Source organism: Equus caballus, chromosome 18 (genome assembly GCF_041296265.1).
Source record: "Equus caballus isolate H_3958 breed thoroughbred chromosome 18, TB-T2T, whole genome shotgun sequence".
NCBI lineage: Eukaryota > Metazoa > Chordata > Mammalia > Perissodactyla > Equidae > Equus > Equus caballus.
Genome location: NC_091701.1, coordinates 52135369 through 52160364, shown reverse-complemented (window position 1 = coordinate 52160364; position 24996 = coordinate 52135369). Strand labels below are relative to the sequence as shown.

Sequence of the window (24996 nt, the reverse complement as noted above, 5' to 3'; positions counted from 1 at the left end):
AACAGAAACAGAATCACAAAACAGAATCATGAAAAAAATGTAAAAATATTCAAATAAAAAATATATATTGTTTACTATTTATCTATCATGGAAAGCCTGGCCAGGGAAAAGGTAGTTGGTAAATTGGGGCAGGATCAACATTACTCTGATAGGCCAGAGAGTTTTTATGCTAGAACTACTTTGAAAACTACTGGAAAAGATTAAGTAACAATATGGAAGAAATTTCCTATTGCAAACTTTATTATTGCATTGCTGTGAGGATTCTCAAATCGCCACAGATCCACCTGTTTGGCACAACATTCTGTGGAGAGAACGTTCTAGAAGGGATAAATCAAACAGGCTTCTAAATACATGAGTGCCTCTCACATTTAAAGGAAGAGATGCTAGCAATTCAAGTCTGAGGAAATTAACCGTATGGACATCTGCCATCCGTATGACCTTGCTTAAGTGTTACTTTATCACCCCTGATAATAACTGGTGATGTGTCTTGTCTTGACTGGAGAAAATAAATAAGACTACTGGGCTAAGAAGAGATCTTTTCATTGTGCTGGTAAGAGGAGAAATCTGGAAACCCAGCCAAAGAATACAGGCTAACCTTTGTTCCAAGACTCGCATGAAGAAGAGAGGAAAGGGCTGTTGGGATAAAGAGATATTTGTTTCCCACTTGTAGTGGCCGACGGGACGCAGCACTCCACAGCACACAACAAGCCCTCTGCTCCACTAAGGCTTGACACAAACAAATGTGTCTTTTTAGGTCTAATATTGCTTTTCCTGGAGTTTGAGGTGAAGACCCCTACATGGATGTTATCCCAATATGGAGATGGAGGCATGAGGAATGCCAAGCAAGTCACCCAGATGGTAGGCATTAACATTCAAGAGTTTGGGCGCCATGTAAAACACCAAGGAAGTTGTGCATGTGTTTCCTTTTCCTCTGGCACGATGCCGTTTACAGGAGTAGCTGTGTACAATATTACTTCCAAGCTGCTACTACCCTGTATTCCTTTGCTGCCATAACAACTTACCTCAGACTGGGTGTCTTAACCAACAGCAATTTATTGGCTCACGGTTCCGGAGTCCGGAAGACTTAATCAAGGTGTCAGCAGGGCCATGCTCCCTTTGAAGGTTCTAGGGAAGAATCTGTTCCAGGTCCCTCTCCTAGATTCTGGTAGTTCCTTGGCTTGTGGCAGCATAACTCCAATCTTCACATGGCATTCTCCCTGTGTGCACATCTGTGTGCAAATTTCCCCTTTTTATAAGGATGCCAACCATATTGGATTTGGGGGCTGCCCTACTCCAGTATGACCTCATCTCAACTTAACTAATTATACCTGCAACGACCCTATTCCAAGTAAGTTTACTCTGAGATACTGGGATTTCAACATAGGAACTGGACGAAAGGGCACAATTCAACCCATAACACACTCCTAGGCCTGGAGAGGCATAGGGAGGAGAAGGTGTCCGAGAGCCAGTTTGAGAGGTGAAGCCCAGGAATGGCTGTTGTCATGGAGGGACAGAGCAGTGCCAGAAGTGCACCAAAGCAGGAGGCAAACAGAGAAATAAATACTCCAACTTCTCTCTCATCTCACTCTCCAGGCAGCAAACCCAACCAGAAGGCAGAGGACAAGAGAGCCAGGTGATACTGTTCGGGGAAGTCAACCTTCCCCTGGGACAGGGCAGAAAAGGATGGAGAATGGATGGGGGCAGGGCCAGAGGAGCAGGTAGGAAGTAGAAGAGAGAAACCAGCAAAGTGAACATCCACTTCCATGACGGAATCAAGGGATCCAAATGGGTTAGAGAGAGGAGTTGATTTATAAGTCTTTTCCTAAGTAGATCTTGGGAATCAGAGTATTTAGAAAATGCAAAGAGAAAACTCAAGGTGTGCGTTCTTCCCCAAGAAAGCTGTTTGGAATCTTCTTCTCTTTAACTGAGAAGTCAGTTCAGAGGCAAACGTCCACATTTCCAACTGATGCAATGAAGGCCTCCCGAGAAAACATCACCCTTGGGTGTACATACAGAGGAGCTCTGCCCTCAAAGCCCCTTCAGGTTACTTCGTCACATCCCTCTGACCTCCTGAAACCTGAGTCCCCACAGATGTCCCTTCGTTTCGTCCCCAGTTTAATCACATGCTTCCATCTCCATTCTGGCCTCCGTGGTTCGGGACCTCCTCACTTCTCCCCCCGGGGTCCTCAGTCAACCACAATCCATCCTTCACACTGTGGGCTGCAGAGTAAAATTCAGACTGCCCTGCATGATGGTCTAGGCTCTTTGTGATTTGGTCCATGCCTACACTTCAGGCCCCATCTCCCTCTCATCTACTTCCCAACCTCCCCTCTGGTTCTCCAGTAAAACTTAACCCACTCTGTCAGAAAAAATTGTGAAAATTTTTGAAATGGGCCAGAAAAAGATTACTGAGTGTGCTATCCTCTTGGGTTCCCTTCATCTTTCCTTGGTTTTGAGCTCTTTTATTTCTGTAAGTTGTAAACTCTTCTATATTTTATTTCTACAAATTGTACACTGGTGAAAGTGATGCAATGACTCCTGACGATAGAAGAGCAAATTGTGTCCCTGGAGATACAGAAGATTATTTCCCTGTGGATACTGACCAGTTTTGCATCTATTTGTAAATTCTTCTCAGCATTTCTGATCACTTACTTGTGAATGTTCTTTAAATTCTCCTTTGAACCATTTGTAACTCACTGATTTCCCAATTAATTAATGAGTTAAATAAAATCTTTGACAGATGCTCAGTTTATAATTCTATGTGAGTCATGATTTTCTTCTTTTAAAAATTTTATCTTTTAATAACTCCTATGGTTCTCTGATCAGACCATGCTCTTTCTCCCCTCTTTGTACAAGCTGATGGCACTTTCCAGAATGTTCTTCCCCATCTTTGTCTACCGGGTGGACTCCTAATCATCCTTCAATGCTTAGCTAAAGGTTACCTCTTCCATGAAGTCTTCCCTAATTATCCAGTGAATACTCCCAAGTTCAATAGCACTTTATACATGCCTGTATTTCCACACTTAGAGCATGTGTCAGTATCTTCGCCCACTTACCTTGGAACTCCTGTAGACAGGGGCCATATTTCACTATCTACTCCTGCCACAGCATAGGCATTTAACAATATTACTGAATATTTATTCAGTACCTTTACCTGGGTTTCCTTTTAATCCTCACTACGGCCTTAGGAGGTAGATAATACTCATGTCTCCCCTTTACAGGTGAAGAAACTGAGCTTAAGAAGATGAGTAACTTGCCCAGGGTCACACAGCTTTGGGAGGGTCTGACCTAGTGGGTGTGTCTTCAGACCGAATGTTCCTAACTGCAATGTTAGACTGTTTGTTGAGTCAGCAAATCCGTAGTCCTCAGGTCCTTTTTAAGTAATGCTTAAACAGAACAACCATGACTTAGAAAACTAAGGGTAGACTTTTGGGTTTTGTTTTTTATCCAAGGATAACATATCTTACCAGCCTGGAACAACGAAGAGCAAAATGATTTTCAATACCTTAATTTCTCCCTCCTAAGAAATTAGCCAAAACGTATCAACCAAAGAGAATTGGCTATCCAAAGGAATTCCTGGTTGTTGCCAGACAGTGCAGCTTGAATGAAAACGACAGTTTCTTGCTCACACAGTAAGCACAGCGCCTGGCACAAATAGGTGCCCAGCAGGTATCTGTCTACCCGTGTGTTGCACGAGGACGTTCACGATGCGCGGGCCAGCTGCCCTGCGGAGCAGCCCGAGATGCCCCGCCCCTACTTCACCCGGCCCTTCTTTCCTGGCCAGCCTGCTCCTGCCAAGGGCAGTTCTCGTATCAGGGCTGCACTTCGGGTTTGGAGTTCACGGAAGCCTCTGGAGCATTTAAAAAATGCACCCAATTGCTCAAGTCTGCCAAGCAGGTAAAGAGTGAAATAAATGCTGCTTCCCCACCTGGGTAAGTGCCAGCCTCCATCCTTGGAGTGCATCGGGGGTGATCTGACCTCCTGCCACCCACAGGGTTGAGATAAGCACAGCAAATTGCCATAATAAGGGAACTGAGGGGCAGGGCCAGGCTGGGCTTTGATTACCTGGAGTGGCGTGATTAGGGTACCTTTGATGTTGATAAGCTCTCTGAGGGCCCTTCATCTCAGCGCCCCTGTCCTTGGAGGCTTGGGCTCCTGCAAGCCAGTATAATCATTACCCACTGGCTCCAGATTGTGCCAGAAAGCAGGCTGTGCAGAGGCATGGGGAGCAGAGAGGCCAGGCGGGCCACAGATGCATTTCCCCCTGTGCCAGGAAAGGTTCTAATTCAAAAACAAATGTATTTATCACTTCCAAAGGCTCCGCAGGGCAGGGCATCCTGCCTCAGGGTGGAGTGTCAGTGTGCAGCGGGAACAGTGGCAGGCGGCCAACGGAAATTTCACATTTTCACCAAGGTTCCTGCCACTCTGCAGTGGTCCTGCAGGCCCAGCATCACACAGTAGAGAGTCCAGCCTCCCAGTCTGCCCTAGAAACACAGGCACCAGACAAAAGCCAGGCCCTCCAATCACCCACCAGTCAATCCCTGCCAGAGTAGGCTGGACACTGAGACTCACTGAGCCATCCCCACTTGGTGACTCAGGCTCTTTCTAAGGTGGCCAAGGGAGGAATCCATCATGAGCAGGAAGTGGTGATTTGTCTGAATCCCCATGACCGATGCCTGGTGGGCTCCCTGAGTAAGGAGTGGAGGCTTCTTCTGCTCTAAGACAATGCTGCCTTTGCCTGGTGGTCCAAGGGGCTGGCTGGACATTTTCCAGAGAGAAGAAAAGGAATTGCAGACGCTGGTAATTTTCCAACTCACCGGACTCTAGGCTGGTGAACACTCCTTCCTCCTCCAATCTAGGCTTCACCACTGCTGCTGTTTCTAAAACAGACTAGATCCTGTCAGTCTCCAACTGAAAACTCTCCTGGAAGAAGTCCACACCCCTCTGGGTGCCATACCAGGTTCTTCCTGTACCTCCCTGTCCTATGGCAACACTTTCTCCTTCCTGTATCTTACTCACCAGCCCACAACCCCCCAGCAAGCCAGTGCTCTCATACCACCCAGAATGAGCTTCTTATCTGCTGTACTGTCCCCTGCTCATGCTTCAAGGCTCGGCTTCAATCTCACCTCCTAGGTGAAGGCTATCCTGCCCCTTCTACTCTCATCCAGACAGAACTTGAACTCCTTCCTCCCTTGAGGCTTTCTAGCTTTGTGTACCTATAGTAAAGTAATGTTACTTTACTGTAACGTTAAACCACATTGCAGCTGCCTTATTAACTATACTGTCTGTCTGTCTCTCTGACCTGATTGTGAGTTCAATCCAAGGGATTCTTTTTTATTCTTCTATTCTCAGTGACTAGGAAAGTCCCTGGCACATAGTAGGTGCTTGATAAATGAGAAGAATGAAGCAACAAATCCAAAATCATCCCCTTTCCTTGGAGAATCTCTTTTCTTAGGAGGAAGTAATCCAATTCTGAGCCTTCCAAGAGTCAAAGGACATTTATCTGTGGGAAATTGTTTGCTCGGGATAAATTCTGCCTTTCCCCATCCCTAGAGAAACCCCGAGGCAAAGAAAGCAATGTGCAAACTAACCGCTTCCAGATAAGTGTACTCTCAGATGCTAACAATTTTACTGTGTGTGAAGAGCGAAGCCAAACCACGCACAGAAGTGAAACTTCCTGAACATCCCACGCTAAGCGTTTAGTTTGCTGCTCTGTTGGAATTTTGATGACAATAGCTGTCTGAGTAAAGAAGCCCTGTGCAAGAACAGAGCGATGCTGATCGTTCTTTTATGTATAAATCTTTGGCCTTTAACTTCTGGAGGCATTGTACCCTGCAAGAAGGTAAAAAGGTGCTGTATCCTTGGTTTATGACCTGGGCCGCACCATTCCTAGAAAATTCTGAACCTTCAGTGTCAGAACTGTTACGCTCTCTGGATTCTTTTGCTTTGCAAAGGATTATTATTATAATTCTCCTTATTCAGATTGCTGTTATTGAAAATCACTTCCTCTAAAAATAAAATAGGCTAAAATCTGAAGCAAACATTCCAACTTTCCCAAAGATAGAATTTATACTTTCAATATTCTTTTTTTTTTTTTTTGCTTTTTAATTATTTTCTTGAGGTCATATTGGTTTATAACTGTAAATTTCAGGTGTGCATTATCATATTTCAGTTGCTGTCTAGACTGCGTTGCATTCACCAGCAATAGTCTAGTTTTACCCCTCACTGTGCGTGTGTCCCTTTACCTATTTTGCCCTCCTCCCACCTATAATTTCAATATTCTTATAGTAAGATCAAAGTTCAATTAAGCATAATAAGCTAAAAGTTATACAAGGGTGTTACATTTACAAAGCACTTTCATATAAATAATCTCATTGGTAAGAATTGCTCTAACTCATTAGTTCCACACTCGGCAAAAGGGGAAAAACTTTAAACACTTTTCTCCTACCCCCAATACTGCTGAGCATCTCCTTCCCACTCTACTGCTCACCCCAGGTGGATAGGAAACCAAATACTCCTTCACCTGTAACACCTCCAGCTCCATTTCCGGGAAAAAGAGGTCACAGCTCTCCCTTGCAGAAAGAAGCTGAGTCCCGCATCCCAACCCCTCCCTCCGTCTCCAGCCTACTTCTCCCCACTTCCGCCTACACTCAACTTTCGCTAAACTGAGCTGCTTACAGCTCGCCAAGCGTACCTCAACCTCATCCCCTCCAACACCCCTCACCCTCACTCCGCACCTCACTCCTACTCGGCTTTTGGGTCTCAGTTAGATACCACCTCCTCCTGGAAGACTTTCCCTAGCTCCCAAGGCTGAGCCAGGGCTCTTTCAAACTGCTCCCTGCTGCCCTCTCCTTCCCCTGTCCCAACAGTAATCGCATTGCCCAATGATCATCAATTACTTGTCTTTCTCATGCTCTAGAGCAGGGCTGTTCAGTAATAACATCAGGAGAGCTTTAATTGCAATTTTTAACTTTCGAGCAGCCTCATTAAAAAATAAAAGCAAACGGGTGAAATTAATTTTAATAGTATATTTTATTTAACCTAATATATCCAAAACATTCTGATTTCAACATGTAGTCAATATAAAACAATTGTTAATGAGATATTTTACACGCTTTTTCTTCCTACAAAGTCTTTGAAATCTGATGTATATTTTACACTTACAGCACATCTCCATTCAGACATTTCAAGTGTTCAATAGTCACATGTGGCTGGGGGCGACTGCATTGGAGAATGGGGGTTTAGATTAAACTCCTTGACACAGGGCACAGGCTCACCCTCTTGCACTAATGTATCCTGCACTCTGCTTGGCACAAGGGCAACAGTGTGAATGTCTTAGTCCATTCGGGCGGCTATAACAATTACCATACAGTCGGGGGCTTACACAAGCATTTCTTTCCCACAGTTCCTGAGCCTGGAAAGTCCAAGATTAAGATGCCAGGAGATTCGGGGTCTGGTGCCAGCTTACTTCCTAGTTCATAGACAGCTATCTTCTCATTCTGTCTTCACATGGCAGAAGGGGCAAGGGAGCTCTCTGGGGTCTCTTTTATAAGGGCACTAATCCCATCCCTGAGGGCTTTGCCCTCATGAACTAATCACCTCCCAGAGACCTCACTTCCAAGTACCATTGCATTGGGGGTCAGGATTTAACATATGAATTTTGAGAGGACACAACCATTCCGTCTATAGCAGTGAACCATGTCTATGAGTGACTTCATCCCCCAAGGGAGGGAGGCAGAGGGTGTGAGCGCTGCCCTGTGGCCCAGAGCAATGGGTGTCTGTAATATATGGTGTAAATGAGCACATGTGGATGAAGCTAAACTTCTATTCCAGGAAAACTCTCTAAATAAAAAGGGCGGCCAAATACAGGCCAATCACATTCACATTTCAAAAATTATTCAAAATGACAGAAATATCATTTCCACAAAGCAAACTGATCAGCCCCTTGGAATTTAGCATAGTGTAATTAACCTTCATGTAAGATGGAAACACAGCATCTCCAGGAGACTTCCTTGAAATGGATCAGCCTGAAACATTCTCTACCTCAGGACCAGGCAGGAAGGGGCTTGAGGCTGAGGGGTAAGGACAAGTGTGGAGTTAATCTGAGTTGTACCCACATTTTGTTTCAAGATTCCTAGAGTTTTTATCCTAAAAGCTGATACTTTTAAAAGTGCTTTTTAGAACCAGCAAAGCAGTGGTGCCAGGAAAAACAATGACATCAGCCCCAAACCCCAGAGAAGCAGCCTTCAGGAACACCTCAAGGACGCACGAGGAGGTGACGCTGCAGAGCTCAGAGAACGCTTGGTCTATTTTTGCTCTGTCCCGTCAGGTAGTTCCAGATTCCCAAATATGCAGATCCCAAGGGCTTCTGAAGGAAGAGTTGCTGAACCAGCAGTTCGTAGGCTTTAGTGGGCATTAGAATCATCGAGGGGGCTGGTTAAAAGTCGGAATTGCTGGGCTCCACCCTTCAGGGAGTCTAATTCAGTTGTCCTGAGGTGGGTCCCAGGAATACACATTCTTGTCAAGGATCTCAGGTGATTCTGAAAGGGAGTTCCACACTTTGAGAAAAACAACCCAAAATAATGGTAGAATCATCAGTTATCAATTTGGTTTTCTCTCATCTCTCCTTTCTAAATGCCCCCAAAGCTACATCTGCCGGGCCGTGAGTACAGTTGTACAATTCAAGTGCTGCATAATGGCTCCCAGCTGGGAAGGCAAGTGGGAGCTGACATCTAGGTGCCTGGCATGGGGCCACGCCAACCCGGAGTACTGAACACTCTTGGAGCAGAGGAAGCTCCGACTTGCAAACTTTGTGCCCTAGTGTGAGGCTGTGTCAGCCCAGAGGGGACATTTTTTTCTGATTCATACAAAGGCACTATATAGGCTAGCAACAGCCCTGAACCTTGGACACCGCGTTTTCTCCAGACCAACACCTAGCACCCTCAACCAATCGCTGCTCTTGAAGGTGAAAACCAGAAATGGGTTTGACGGCTCATCATTTTTCTTATGCATCATTAGCCAGTCAACAGCCAGCCAGGTCTTTCCTGAGCACCCACGATGCCCCAGCAGCGGCAGGCCGGGCAATGGGTCAGTTCCTCCCTGAGCAAGCCCAGCCAGCTTCTTGGTATGAATGAGGGGTGCACCATTGCCTCTCTCTCCTGGAAAGATTCTGCCTCGCTGATGTTATGTGCAGATGGCAGATTTGTCCTGGGCTTGGTGATTACTTAACAGGAATGATGTCTCCAGGGGTGTAGCTCCTATACAAGTCTCCAGGTTGAGGGGCTTACTGAGGGGGGAGACTGCTGGGTGGGACAGACACCCAAGTGACTGACTGTATTTTTACAAATGCTCTTCTCTCTCTTCTCTTCTCCCCATCTTTTCCAATTTTATAAACTGGGTGAACACTTCATGACAGACTGTGTGTGTCGGGGCAGACAAAGAGCAGGTCGTTGGACCTGCCGTAAATCTAGACCCGTCCTTGGTGATGTGAAAGAGGACTGCCCTGAGCTGCTGAGAGTGAGGAAATGCAATCTGGTGAGGGCTGGAAACTCGAGCTCTGCTACAACCTGGCTAATTGCTACCGGGCAGAGACACAAAGAGCAGATAAGAATTTGTAGGCACTAGAGAAAAGAAATCTGAAAGGGATTGAACCATTTAGTAAGAGGACAGCTGGAATCTGAACCTACCTCCATTTGTTCAGCAAACAGCTATGAGATGCCTCTTCCCATCGTGTCACAAGCACCAACTGTCCTAAGTCCAGGGACACAGGTCCGTCAAAGAGCTCACTCACAGAAAGCAGGTGGCGTAGGAATAAACAAACAATTGCAATAAAATGTGGTAGGTAGCAAGAAAGGGAAAGGCACCAAGGACTGTGGGCACACCCAGGAACAAGGGCCCCCGAGGATGACGGCAGTCCCCCAGGTGGGACACAGGGAAGAGCAGAGAGGACAGCAGCTGCAAAGGCGGAGAGGCCAAGCGAGCTGCCCGAGGTAAGGCTAGGATGGCAGGCTGGGGCCAGCTGCAACCTTTGTATGATGTGCTAAAGTAGCTGGAAGTTCTTCATGAGGATTGTTGAAAGTTTTTTGAAACAAGGGAGTAACTGAGATCAAACCTGTGTTTTTGTTTGCTTTCCTACTTGTTTATTCAAATGAACTAGTTTTGAAAAGTAATTTGTGTAGATGGTAGTAAAATTCAAATACCCCCCCCAGGGCAGCACAGAGGACAAGCCTCCTTTCACCCTACTACCACCAAACTCCGAGTCTTCCCTTCCTAGAAGCAACCTGTCTTTCTGGTTTTGCATGTATCCTACCGGAAATATCATATACAAGTATATAGACAAAGGACCATGGCATATTGTGTAGATTGTGTACAGCATGAAGCCCCCCAGCCACAGAGACAAGGAGGGGTTAAAATCCATTGCACACTTGCTTGCCAAGCTGCTCCGTGGCATGGGGCTGCACATACCAGAGGGAGCGTCTTTTCCTAATTTGTTCAAAAGCATTGCGTGGACTAGCTGAGACTGTTATACACATCACACACATCCACACATGCACAGGCACTCACTCATTCTCACAGCTTTTCATTTATATAGAAGGGAGTATATTCTATATTCGTTGTATAATGCTTTCATTTCACAAAGTATCTCAAGGAATTCCACATGGGCAAATGTAGATGCACCTCACTTCCTTTCACAGCTACCGGGCATCCTTTAGCACCTAGGATCCTTATGGCTGCAAGTGAAAGGCGACTCACCTCAGGCCAGCTAAACAAGAACCAAAACCAAAAGGGCATTCGCCCCGCTTCGGCATGTCACCCAGCTTGACCCCAGTAGGCTCCATCCCCCAGCACACGTCGTTGGACTAGTTCCTCTCTCAGGGTCCATCTCAGGCCTCCTGGAGGCTCCAGGCTGCCCCTCCTGGCTGCAGCTATTCTACGCCTCGTAATCATTCTGATTCATTCTGATTGGACAAGATTTTTTCTTACATGAAACAGTTCTGAGGCCAAGGAAATATGATGGGCTGATTGGCTGCCCTCAGTCAGGAGTGGGGGCCAACCCCAACCAACGATTAAGAGGGGACAAAAGGGAGTGGATTCTAGGGAGCAACTGGCAAATGGCCCTTACAAATTCCATCATCCAATTACCATGATTCAGGGGCCAGCCGGTGGTACAGCCGTTAAGTTCTCACATTCTGCTTTGGCGGCCCGGGGTTTGCCAGTTCAGATCCCGGGTGTGGACCTACACACTGCTTGTCAAGCCATGATTTGGCAGGCATCCGGCATACAAAGTGGAGGAAGACAGGCGCTGGAGTTAGCTCAGAGCCAATCTTCCTTAGCAAAAAAGAGGAGGATTGGTGGCAGATGTTAGCTCAGAGCTAATCTTCCTTAAAAAATAAAAGGCAATTACCATCATTCATTTCAGTAGCTCTACCATTTCAATAGCTTGTTTCCAATATCTTGTCATTATAAACAATGCCATAATTGACATCCTCACACATACATCTTTGCACGTATAAGAATATCAATAGGATAAATTCCTGGAAGTGGAATTTTGGGTCAAAGCGTGCCTGTGCTTGTAACTCTGGTAGATATGACCACATTGCCCTTCAAAGGGGCTGCACCATTCACACCACAGCATCTCTGAGATTGCTCACTTAGACACATCTTTGTTCGTCTTTGTCAATTTTCTTAGACCTGAGCTTTCAATGTTCAGTTTGACAATCATGCAATTGTTGGATAGGAGGGAAAATAAGAATGGAGGTTAGGGGAGCAGTTATATAATTAAAATAGTAAAAGGGAGTGATGATAAAGACCTGAACTACTGTAGCTGCCGTACCTTTGAAAAGTAGAGGTGGGATCAAGACACGCCTGTTCTCAATACAATGAAGCAATGGAAAACGTAGCTATTTTGCTGAAATTTTTGCACTGAAAAGGCTTCGTTTTGACAAAAAAAAAAAAAAAAAAGATTCTGTTATTAAGACTTTTCCAGTTGGAAATAAAAAATGAACATGCTAGGTATGAAAAACCTTAACCCAGATCCTAACAGAGAATTTGAGTTAAACACACTCAGATCTCGAGAACAAACAACCTAGAAATGCAATATCGTGTTATCAGAGCTCACATCAAATGCCATTCTAAAAGCACATTTTGTAAATTCTAAAGTCTACAGTGTAAGAGAATATGACAATAATGGTCTTGTTAAAGCAGAAGAAAGCACTGAATCCTGAGACCACTGTTCAACTTGTGAAAAATCTTTCCTCTCTGGATCCTTCTCCTTGGATGCTGCAGACCAGAGAATTCTCAGCTCTGACATCAAGATGCCCCCTACAATTTAAAAATGTGGACTAAGAGAACAGTTTAGTGGATACCAGGGGAAAGGTGGGGTGGGGGGTGGGCACAAAGGGTGAAGTGGTGCACCTACAACACGAATGACAAACATTAATGTACAACAGAAATTTCACAAGATTGTAACCTATCATTAACTCAATAAAAAATTTTTTAAAAAACGATGCCCCCTACACTGTAGGCATCATAGCAAATGCTATGCAGCAGTCTAAGATCAATCCGTGACATCTCTCCCTGGTTTCTAAATGACATTCTTGATTATGTATAAAATCTTCCCGTGAATGTAAGGTACTGTATATGATGCACTTCGCTGCTGAGGTGCGGAAAACCCTCTGCATTGCTCACATTTCCTAGAATGGCTGAAACTATTTCTCTACTGGGAGCAATGATGAGGGAAAAGAAGAAATTCTTCCAAATCCCCTGACATTGTAACCACCCACCCGATCCTGCTTTTCTCATTATCTGCACCAAACACTCTGCGATCTTTCTTTTCTATAAAATTCTTGAAGAAGAAAACAAAAAGGAGAACATTTTTTAAATAGTTGCAAAGAGGAGGGGAGCAAACACATTTCTAAGAGGCTGAATGTGCCCATGGGGAGGAGGATCAGATAAGCAAGGTGCGGTAGGGTTGAGGGTTGGTCCTGGACAGAACAATCCAGGTCATCTGATGCCATATCTGGTGGAAGTCCCTGGAGGGTGGGTCAGGAATTTTGCAGACCTGAACGTCAGAGCTGGAGAGGTTCACCAGGCATTCTGAAGCCATCTGGGCACGAGCAGACACTCTCGGAGCCCAGCCACATGCTTGAGCCCAGCCCAGCGCAGCCCACCTGCTCTGCAGCCACCTGCAACTTTCTCCAGTGAAGGGTCTGGGCAGAGGCTCTGTACTCACTGTGGGTGCCACGCTTATTTCTCCAGTCAGCAAAACCTTCCTGAGCTTCTGTCAGTGTTTCCCTCAGTTCCCTTATTTCCCAGTATATATGCATCATTGGTACTTCTTTGCCAGGAGGCCAAATAGCCCAGCATTCCAAAGAATTCCTTGAATCCTCAAACCCAGATTTGCCAGACCCTTCAGTGTAGCCTAGAGTCCTGAGTCCAGTCCTGCAACTGACTGATCAAGGGCCAGTAATCCCTGGTGATAAGGAGGATCTCAAGGCAGGGGCAAGTTTTCCCTCAAAGACCTTACTATAGCCAGGTTGAAAAGCCAGCTCTGGAATGCTATGTCCCTGGCGAGCTCCTTCTCCCTGGCTCAGCCATGAGTCCCATTCCCTGTTTCTGTCCTGCCATCTCTCAAGGTCTGGAGAAGACCTGCCTCCTCCATGATGCCTCCCTTGACCACCACCCACAAGAGGCTCTGGCTTGTTGTTTCGTCACTGCTGTCTGTAATCGATATTGCAGGAGTGGTCTTCTCAGCAAGAGCACCAATCCTGCAGCCCCTACAGGTCCTTCCGTCTCTCCTCAGCGGGAAGCATGGCACCAGCACATAGGAGATAATCAGGCCACTGAATTAAGGTGGGCCATGCTGTTTTACCCTCCCCTGAAACACAGTCCAATTCCAGAAAGAACCCATGTTTCTTGTAGCTGATCACAGGTAGCTGAGAGTCCAGAAGATGATAGTCATCTGTTTACTTCCAGTCAGTCACCTTGCAGACCCTACAGGGTCAAACTCTGAACATGACTAAGTTCCTGCTTCCTCAGTTCCCTCTGTCCTTCCTCTGACCCTCTGCCTTGTACCCGTCCACACACCCCATCACCAGCATCACCAAAGCCTCAGAGCCACAATGCCTCAGGAGCTGGCCTTTCATTCTGAAAGAGCCGCCTGAATTCTTCTTTTCCAAGTGGAGCCCTCATTAGACACACAGACCTCTCTCTTGCTAATATAACCTTTCACAGCATAACTTTGATGTATTATTATGCTTCAAAAAACTCCTCCCACCAAGCATGAGGTGGAATCAAGTGAGTGAAGAGACAGATAGTTCCATCACAAACATGCAAATTTCTTCCTCTCAGAAATTTCTTAAGGGGCCTGGAAGGCTTAGAAGATTTCATGGCCATCCCTAAAAGGTACCAAGTGCGCCCAGGAGGTGGCGGCCACAGGGCCGGCCCCTCTGAAGGGTGTGGAGTCCCACAGCGGGCCCTCCGCCCACGCTGGACTCTGCTCCCCTCGGCGCTGAAGTAGGAGGCAATTTGTAGGCAGCCACTCTGTCCCCATCGGGCCCACTGACTACCTAGCCTAACCCATATGTTTTCCCTTTCCTTGCAAAGCTGTTTCCTCAGCGGGTCGGTGAGGAAAGTCCTGAGTAAACAGAGAGCGTGCTGTTGGCCCCAAGGTTCCCCCGAGGGGCACCCCAGGGACGCAACCCCGGGCTAAGCCCACTTCCAGTCCTCTTGCCAGCCCTTCAGCCCGTCACAACTGTTGTTTCTTTCAACGACATTCACCTCAGACTCTGAAGGAAAAGCTTGTGTCTCCAAACAGCGAGGCAGAGGAAACCTCGGAGGCAGATGTCTACCGAAGGCACCGAAGCCCGCTGCCCCTCCCTGCCAGGCAGCAGAACAATGGCTCCAATCACGCCGGGGGAACTCCACAGGCTTCCAGGTTGGCTCGCTTTCAGCATCTGTGTGGTTCAGGGCCCTCATCTTGTGTGAGGGGTGGAGTGAACAAGAAGTAGCTTATGTGTGAAGCCAAAGAGGCATAGATATGGCAATTATTCCCATTTTACACGTGGGGAATCCAAGGCTCAGAGGTCAAGAGCTAAGAATTGACAGGACCAGAAAGCTAACCCAAGGTTGTCTGGTTTGAAATCCCGTATCTTAACCATTACGCTTTATCCGTAGAGGGTTGTTTGGGTACATGGGGCCAGGGCCACAAACCAGCCTTACCATCTTGACAGGAAGGCCCTCAATGTACAGCCAAGCTCAAGGACTGGCTCAAGAAATAAGTGGGCTGCACCTTAGGAGGGGGACCGAGGAAAGTGGGTTTTGGAGGTAGCAGAAGACCCTGTTCTTTGCTGGTATTATTGTTGCTGGTTTTGATCCAGAAATCCAAGAAATAGTAGATAATCTCCACCATTTCCTGGTAGAATCTTGAGCAATTTACCTAATCTCCACATGCCTCAATTTTCTCATCTGTAAAATGGAAATAATAAGAGCCCCTACCTCATAGGGTGGTTTTGAGAATTAAGTTACTTAACATGTGCAAAGCACCCAGAACAGTGCCTGGCACATGGTAAGTACCGTATATTGCTGATGATATCATCATCATCATCCTCATCCTCATCTTGGTCTGACACCGCCCCTACTTCTCCCCAGGCAGAATCAAGCGCTCCTGCCCATTTCTTCCACAGCCTTTAATGGCACCTTTATTATAGTCCTTATCCCTTTGCATCAATGCTTCTAATCTGAGCAGGAATTATGAATCTTCATCTCTGTATCTTCAGTGCCCACAGTGCCTGGCACATAATAGATATGCAATAAGTGTGTGTTGAACAAATGAAAAACGGTGCTTAATTCTAAAAATAAGGCTTTCAGATATGACAAAGGGTATTCGATTTTTATAAGCTTTTAAAATATGCCCCTCCCCTTCATCATGCCTTAGAGATCAGAACATAATAATAGATAAGAAAATTGAAAGGGCTTTAAATTGTGACATGGTAGACACATGTAAGAGATTTCCATTGTGACAATCATTGTATCAAATAATTGTAATGAGCCCCATCTGAAGCAACGAGTGTCCCTCATGCTCTAGAGACACTCCCCCTTCAGCATTTGAAGACTCAGAAATAGGCAATCCCAAGAAGCATCCCCATGAGTTTTGCCCTGAAGGAAAATTTTTCCAAGAAATCACCATTGCTTGGAATGTTTTAAAATAAACTTTCAAAGACAGACTCCAAACATAGGTTCATAAAATACTGATCGAGCCCCTCCTGTGTGCCAGACACTGGACCTACAAATATGAAATAAGACGTGGTATCTAGGAGGGGAAACAGACACATGGACAGATAATTCAGATATGGTGAGTGATATGTAGAGGCAAGCCCAACATGTTCAGAAAGTGCAGAGGACAGGCCCAGTCTGAGGGTTTGAGGTTTTCTAAACAGCAATAGAGCTTGACCTAGGACAGTGAATGCATTTTGAGGTTCTTTCCAGGGCAGCTGTGGTTCAGAAACACCAAGGACTGCCAAGCACATTGCTGCACATTCTAAGAAGATGCAACTACCACTCTCGTAACCCTGCCTGGAGTCCTGGGATGGGGTGCTCCCCCCCTCCACCCAGTGCATCGTCATCTCTGCTCCAACAAAGCCAGCGCTGCCCCTGACTGCTGCAGGCTCAGCCACAGCCCACAAGCCCTCCTCACCACGAGTAATAACGAAACGTCTTTCACCTCGTCTTGAAAATGCTCCCCACAATCGGTGCCCTGGGGAGGAGCATTATCCTGTCACGTTGTGATGACTTCCTTCCTTCAAGCCCAGGCCTGTGCACCCACTGGTCATTGTGGGTGTGCTTCTGGTTCTCAAGGAATGGCTACTCGTTATGTTTGGATAATTATTCTTAAATAAGTGAAATGCTGTGAGAAGTGCCTCACAGTAGTGCCTGCTGGTGGGTGGTGACCTTTCAATCACCTTGCGCAGCGAGATACTCCAGACTAGAAAGACACCTGGGAGTACAAATAAAGGAAGCCCTAAGGCTTGGGACCAGGGCTCACCCTCCTTCTAAGGAAAGAATCTTACAGCTCAGGCCCCTGTCAGTCAATATGGCTGCTGGGACACAGCTTCCTCAAAGGGCTGGCTGCCCATTCCTGTGCAGGCGGGACTCTGGTGCTGAGCCTTGCAATGAGGTAAGGGGATTAATTTAAGAGTAAGGGGATTAACAAACCAGTCGTCCCAAGTAAAACTCCTCAGTTCTCAACTAATTACCCTCAAGTAACCTTCCCTTCCCCTTGGAGGTCTGAGGGCCTGTGAAAGGCTACTCCTTCAGGCTTCCAGGCACCTGGCAATGCAAGTCCCAGGAAGGAACTCAGGGAAGAGGCTGGGCTGGGAGGAGGAGGAGGTGAGGGAGGAGGAGGAAGGCTTGGCAATTCCCCAGCTGGCACTGGGCCAAGCACACTGGCCCTGGAGAGTCCTATGTTGCTTTCGTAAACTGAGAAGTGCCACCAAAGAAATTCCACACCCTGGAGGCGCTTGTTGGAATGCGGAAGGCAAAGGAAGCCAATGCCAGGACACAGTGGCTTTTCAAACACAGCCTGTGCAAGAGTCATCTGATTTGTAAAATGGAAAAAGTGTAAACTTGTAAAAAAGCAGAATCGTTCTACACTTTGGAACCTTCGGCCAGCTCAGGTATTGGGTCATTTTTGCAAATTATGGAATTTTAAAATAATAACAGCACATTGGTTTCTCTCTTATTATAACAAGTTTATGGCAAAAAGTTGCAAAAACACAGAAAAATATAAAGAAATAGTCAAAATTCCCAATAAGCCAGCCACCCAAGAATAACCACAGTTAATACTTGGTGTCCCACTTCCCCATCCTTTTAAACTGTATCTACCTATCACCTAAGGTTTTTTACAAAAGTCATATAACACAGTTGATATAATTAGATATTTCATTCATTCATTTCACAAATATTTTTGGATGGCCTACTGTGCGGTGGGAATGCAGCAATGAGCAAAACAGACAAGTTCCCTGTCCTCCTGGAGCTGGCACTCCTCATATTGTCTGGAAACAGACAATAAATAAATAAACGTGAAATACGCCTTGTGCCAGGCTGCCGTAGTGCTGTAGAGAACAATAAAGGAGGGGAGGGGACAGGAAGTGTGGGGTGGCAGTGGGTGGGCTGAGGAGCGGTTACTGCTTTTCTATAGAGCTGCCAGGGATGATCTGGCTGCGACGGTGAAATTCGACCAGACCCCGAAGAAAGTGGGAAGCAGCTGTGCAGTTATCTTGGGGCAGTGTCTCGGGCAGAGGGAAGAGCATGTGCAAAGTCCTGAGGCCACAAATACTGGGCATGTTGGAAGACCATTCAGGAGTCCAGGGTAGCTGGAGTGGAGTGGGTGAAGGGTGGAGTGGGAGAGAGTCCGAGTGTGGAAGGCCTGTAGGCTGCTGTATATCCTGTTTTGTTTCATTTATGGGTATATCGTGAGCATTTCTTTACTTCATTACATTTTTTTCAAAAACATAATTTTGTAATGACAGCATAAAATTCCACCCTGTGGACCAAATGTAATGTATTCAAACAATGTCTTTTGTGGCTATTTTGATTATTTTTCTGTTATTAATAGCATGCTATTAATGCTAAAAGTGTAATTGTCTGGTCAAAGAATATAAACATGCACAAGGTTTTTGATACACATTGCCAAATTTGCCCAGAAAGGGTCTGATAAATTACAACTCTGTATGTGTAAGAATTTCTATTTCAGGGGACCAGCCCAGTAGCATAGTGGGTGAGTTCATGCGCTCCCCTTCAGTGGCCCAGGGTTCACGCGTTTGGATTCTAGGCAGGGACCTATGCACTGCTTATCAAGCCATGCTGTGGTGGCATCCCGCATACAGAATAGAGGAAGATCACCACAGATGTTAGCTCAGCTACAATCTTCCTCAAGCAAAAAGAGGAAGATTGGTAACAGATGTTAGCTCAGGGCCAATCATCTCACCAAAAAAAAAGAATTTCTATTTCACCACTAAATGTGACAACTTTTAAAAATCTTTGGCAACTTGATAAATGAAGACCAGTAGTACATTGTTATTCTAATTATCATTTACTTGATCACTACTGAAGTTGGAGTTTTTCATAATGTTTATTGGCTACTGCAAATTGTCTGGTCATGTCCTTTGTTCATTTTTTTGGAGGAGTTTTTTTCTTATTGATTTGAAGAGCTCTTTATATATAAAGGCTCTTTACTTATTTGTTGTTATTTTGTTCTCAGTTGTTAATTATCTTTAAGTTTATTCATGTTCTTTTTAAATTTTTAAATTCTTAGGTAGTCAAATCTATAAACTTTTTTAATGATTTCATCCTTTGTTTTCTCACTGAAAGATCAGATAAATATTTACCTATATTTTCTATATTTTAAAAATGGTTTCCTTAAAAAAATCAGTCATTGTTTATGAGATAACTATAAAACTTTTTTTTCTATTTAGACAACCAATTAGCATCCTATCATCGTTAATTGAGCAGTGTAACCTTTTCCCACTAATATAAAGCATACATTTATAATGTACAAAATTCATATATATGTGTGTGCATGTGTACACAGTTATCAGATTTCCTATCTTATATCCATTAATTTGTAAGTCTGTTCTTGAAACAACGTCAAATTGATTTGCATATTGTAGCGTTTTACTATTTGGTAGGGAAAACCTCCCCCCAAATTCTTATTTTTCTATATTTTCTTGGTTATTGTCTTCCATTTTTTTCTTCTTATAGCCTTAAGTCATTGTTATCACAATCTGTAAACAATCCCATGGTGACTTTTATTAGAGTGACTTAACACTTACAAATTAGTTTGCAGAGAATGTACATCTTCACAATTGAATCTTGTAATGTGATATGCCTCTAAATTTAGGCAGCTCTCTTATGTACCTCAAAAAATGTTACCATTTTCCTCATACAGATTCTGTGCATTTCTTTTAAGATGCCTATTCCAAGGCATTTTACTTTTTATTGCTTTTGTGAGTTTTTTTTAAGAATGCAATTAAAAAAGCTGAACAGAAGGAGAAATAAGTCTGTGATGCACATCGTGAAGAACAACCCCATGCCTGTGCTAACAGAATTAGAGCATGCCGCCCTGAGGGACAGCTTTCTATCCAGGGTCCCACGCTTGGGGGAAAAGAAAAAAAAAAGATCCTATGTGTAGTGTGTATTAGTTAAGCTAAAAGGCTAGGCTGCTATAACCAAAAGACCATACTGTGGAACAGAGAACAAAGAAGTTTGTTTCCCTCTCATGGGCAGTCAGAGATGAGCATACCAGCCTGGGGGGCAGTTCTGGTCTAGGAGGTCAATCACAGACCCATGTTCCTTCCAGGTTATTGCTCTGCCACCTCCTAGGGCATCGTTGTTGTCTATTTGGTCAAAGCTAGATGGCCTCTATGCCAATGTTGCAAATGGTACAAAGGGAGAAGAGAGTGTTGGAGGGGGCCTCAGTCTTCATATCTAAGCCTGGGAATGATGCACAACGCTCAGAGTCCATTGAAAAGAACTTCATCGCACTGCCACACCTCCATGTAGGGGACTGGGGAAATACAGTCTAGTTATTCAGTCAGGAGGAAGGGCAGGACAGATTTGGTGTCTACCAATACAGGTCATGATGTGCCCCTCAAGTAGAAAATGTGATCAGAGAGGGTGATCACTTATAAAGGGATATGTCCACCACACGGTTACACAAGTCTGGTGCACTACTTCTTGCCTTCACATTGCTGCTGCTCTTACCGTTGTGATGCAGCGGCATATTTGATTGACCACTTCCTCTCCTCTTAGACGTAGATAGAAGATTCATAATGACCAAACCAAACCCATGAGAACGTGCCACTGTTCTTTGCATTTGAAGACAATGCTACTTTTGGTGCTGTGCACATGTAATTGCAAGCTGTGGCTTTTAGCATCAACACTGACACATTTGTCCAAAATAAATCCTTTCTATTTGTGAATCACCAGGTTCATCTGTCCGCCATTGTGTCTCACTTCTGTGCTACAGTATGTGAAAGCATCCTGTGGCAGGAATGGCAAGTTGTTCACCAATCTCCAGTCTCCCTTTCTGTAGAATAAGATGATAATTAACTTGGTACTGGCCATTGGAATAGACTCCACATTTCCTATTTTCCTTTGCAGCTGGGTGTGACCACACAACTAGGCTCTAGCTAATGGAGTGTGAGTAGAAAGGATATGTGCAACTTTCAAGTTGTGCCCTTAAACAGAAGGAGCATGCTCTTCCTTTCCTCCTCCCCCTCTTCTTTCTGCCTGAATGTGGATGTAATGGGGGATCTGTGGTTAAGGCAGCACTCCGGGCAGCAGCGACATAGATTGAGTCTGGGTCACTGACGACTCTGTAGAACTGAGCACATATGGACTTGGACTCTTACATGCAAGAGTAATAAACCTCTATTCTGTGTGAGCTAGGTCTCTGTGACAGCAGCTGAGATCGTATCCTAATTCGTGCAGAGTTGCAGGAACTCTCCCTGGCCGCCCGTCAAGTCTGCACCAGGCATCGACCTGGGCCCCTTGTGTGGGCTGTCCTGTGCACGGCTGTGCGGCAACAGCCACTGTGTAGCTCTGCGGAATCCATCCATTCATTCCCTCCCAACATCCACTTACTCCTCCCCAAATGTGTCTGCAACACCTGCCCTTTGCCAGACAGGGGGCCATGCTTTAGGGACTCAAAAATGAATAAGGCAGGGTCTCCATCCTTGAAACTTTTTTGGAGAAGACTGGTCATGTTAAGAAGTGTATAAGCAGGAGTTGGTGCAGAAATTCAGAGAAGGCTAAGAAATCCTGCTGAAAGTAATTGATATCAAACTAGAGACCCAGAGCAGTGACTCTCAGGGCTGTAAACAGGGACACACTAGGCCAGCTCCTCAAGAGGGGAAGGAGGCTCTGGAAGAGAAATCCTAAGATAACAACATTTTTTTTGCAACCTCATTAATTGCCTTTCATATGAGGTTCTACAAAGTTCAGAAACCCTGCCAGAATACAGTGATATAGACTTTGCACTAACATTTTAAAAGGCAGTTAAAGCAAGAATGATTTTAGCTGACCCCCACAAGCTTTCCTCTTGCAGTCCCTGTGACCCGCAGGCCCCACACCTCTGGTCACCATTATTGCTCTTTCACAGAAACAGCTGGGTGGGGATCCAGCCTGGACCGGTCTAGTGCCATCTCCCACAACCTCTCATCCGAACTTGCTCCAATCAAACTCAGTCTCCAGCTGTGTCCTAAACCCACCTGTGCTTTCCAGCTTGTGTGCTTTTGTTTAAACTGTTCTTTTCCCCCAGAAAGCCCTTCCTCCAGGCTGCCCAATGGAATCTCAGATATTATGAGGATTTTCCTGATACCCTGAGTGGGACGCATTCACACACACACATCCTCCGACACTTAGGTGACTGCCTTCCAGATGGTAAGCTCCTCAGACCAGAGGCTGTGTCACTGTGTCTTCCTCATTTTGGCATGCCTTTAGCATATCAGAGGCGCTTAATAAATACTTGTTGGATCTGATTAGGCTGAATTTTCCCTCTCATGGCATGGTAACAGAGAGAAAGGGCACAGTGGGAGAAGCCGGGGCATGGAGACGACATGCTCACCTGGGCAGTGTGGCATTGGTTTTCTCACAGGTAAAACCAGGATAACAACGAAACTTGGTCTTTCATAGGGCTTCAGAGAGGCACACCATGAACGCTAGCTCTTCACGCAACCTGGAACTCACTGATTACCTGTATGACTTTGATGGAATCTCTTAACCTTTCTGGACTTCATTCACCTGGGGAATAAAAAAAAAGAAAAGTGTTGGCAATTGGAACTGTTGGTTATCCATATGAAAAAAAATTATACAATTTGTGACCATAATAAGAGTTAGTGCCAAGCAGATTAAAGATCTAACTGTGAAAAAGAAGATTTCAAAACTTTTGGAAGAAAACCTAGAAAATATCTTGATGACCTCAGTAGGCTAAGCTGCTATGATTAAGAGTCACAGGGCAGCAGAGCCCAGCCTGACGGCAGCTCTGCCGACTGCAGTGATGGGCTTCCCAGCTTCTTCCGTTCTTGCCCTCCTGGCCTGCTGCGGGGGGCAAGAGTGGACATCGAGAAACAAAGACTTCCTCTGAAGCAAGTGAGGTAAGCGTTACACATATCACTTCTAGACGTCCTCCACAGCGCAACCAGCCACAACCCTTTTACTAGAAAAGAAAGGAGATGCAGATGTTAGTGGACAGCCAGCAGTCCCCACCGTATGAAACAAACCAGAAAGAAGACTGACACAGGTAATTACGTTAACCTAAAAATTCTACTCAACAAAGACAACAAAAAGCTAAAAACAGACCAGCATTCGACAGGAAAAAAATGTTAGCAACATATATAATTGACAAAAATTAGTATCCAGAATTTATGAACAATTCTTTTAAGCCAGCAGAAAAAAGAGAAATAACTTAATAGAAACATTGGCAAAAGATGTAAACAGTGCTCAGAAGAAGACACTCAAAAGGCTGACATGCATGTGAAAATATAATCGGCCTCATGAGTAGTCAGGGAGGGGCAAATAAAACCACAAATAGATACCGTTTCACATCCATCAGCTTTGCATGAGATTTTTAATTTGACAATGCTAGAATAAACAGCAGGGGAACTCAGTCCATGCTGGTAGTAGTAGAAATTAACGCAACTGTTTTAGAGAATTTGACACCGTTGAGTAAATCTGAAATGCACATATCATATGACTTATCCATTCCACCTTTAGATTTACACCCTGGAAAAACTCTTGCACCTGGGCACAAGGAGAGTACGCAAGAACGTTCACAACAACATTGTGTGCAACAGCAAAAATTTAAAAACTATAGGCAACTTGAATGTTCATCAACTGGAGAATGGGTAAACAAATTGTGATGTGTTAACGCAACAGAATGCTCTCCAGTCACTAAAATACATGAATTATAGCTATGCAGATTAGTACAGGTGGATCTCACAAGTATGACTCTGAATAGAAAGAGCAGGTTGCAAAAGAATGATACAGGATGATGCAATACATAAAGTTTGAAAATATGCCACACAACTCTACATATTGTTTAGGGATATATAAATTCGTGGTGGAAATGTAAGAGAATGCATGGGAGGATAAATGCAAAATTCAGAATTCTAGTTTCCTAAGGGCTGTGGGACAGGGGAGGAGGGAGATATAGTCAGGATGAGTGCACAGGGGATGTCAACTGAATTGATAATATTTTATTTCTTGAACTGAGTAGTAGGTACATAAGTATCCGTTTTATTTTTTTAATCATTTTTATGTCTGAAAATATTTTATGATAAATTTTAAAATTGTGTTTTAAGCAAAGAGGTTGGCATTAGTCAGGATCCAAGATTGTCCCAATGATCCTGGCCTCCTTGTATTCACAACTTTGTGTAGTTCCTTCCCCTAAGTTATGGTGTGTGACTTCTGAAGCTAGGTCATAAAAGGCATTGTGGCCTCTGCCTTGTTCTCTTGCATCGCTTGCTCCAGGGGAAGCCATCTGCCATGCTGGAGGACACCCAAGCAGCAATGTGCAGAGGCCCACGTGGAGAGAAACTGAGCCTTCCTAGTCACAGCCACCAACTTGCCACCCAGGTGAGTGAACCACCTGGGAATCAGATCTTCCAGCCTCAGGCGAGCCTCCAGATGACTATAGCCCAGGTGACATCTGACTGCAACCATACAAGAGACCCAAAGCCAGGAGCACCCAACCAGGTTGCTCTGAACTCCTGACCCACAAAGCCTTTGAAAAAGCCAATGATTCTCTTAATCCACTCGGATTTGGAGTGATCTATTATGCAGTCACAGATAACTGATGCAAGGTCGTACTGAGTGATCACCAGGTCCCCTTTCAGACCTAGCGCTCTAGGCTTCTCGGATTGCTCCCACTCTGGACTCCATTCACCCATTCACTCAATCATTCAACTACTATGTATAAGAAACCTCAGAAGTCCCAGG

At 45.1% G+C, this 24996-nt stretch overlaps 1 long non-coding RNA gene across 1 annotated transcript; it reads right to left on the bottom strand.

Annotated features, from left to right (window-relative positions):
• Window positions 1-7013: 7013 nt before the first annotated feature.
• On the bottom strand, window positions 7014-23165 carry LOC138918784 (uncharacterized). Its single transcript, XR_011428534.1, has 2 exons — window positions 9687-23165; window positions 7014-8540 (listed from the first exon to the last, which is right to left on the bottom strand). It is a non-coding gene; the product is annotated as an uncharacterized lncRNA (long non-coding RNA).
• Between the last annotated feature and the right edge of the window lie 1831 nt (window positions 23166-24996).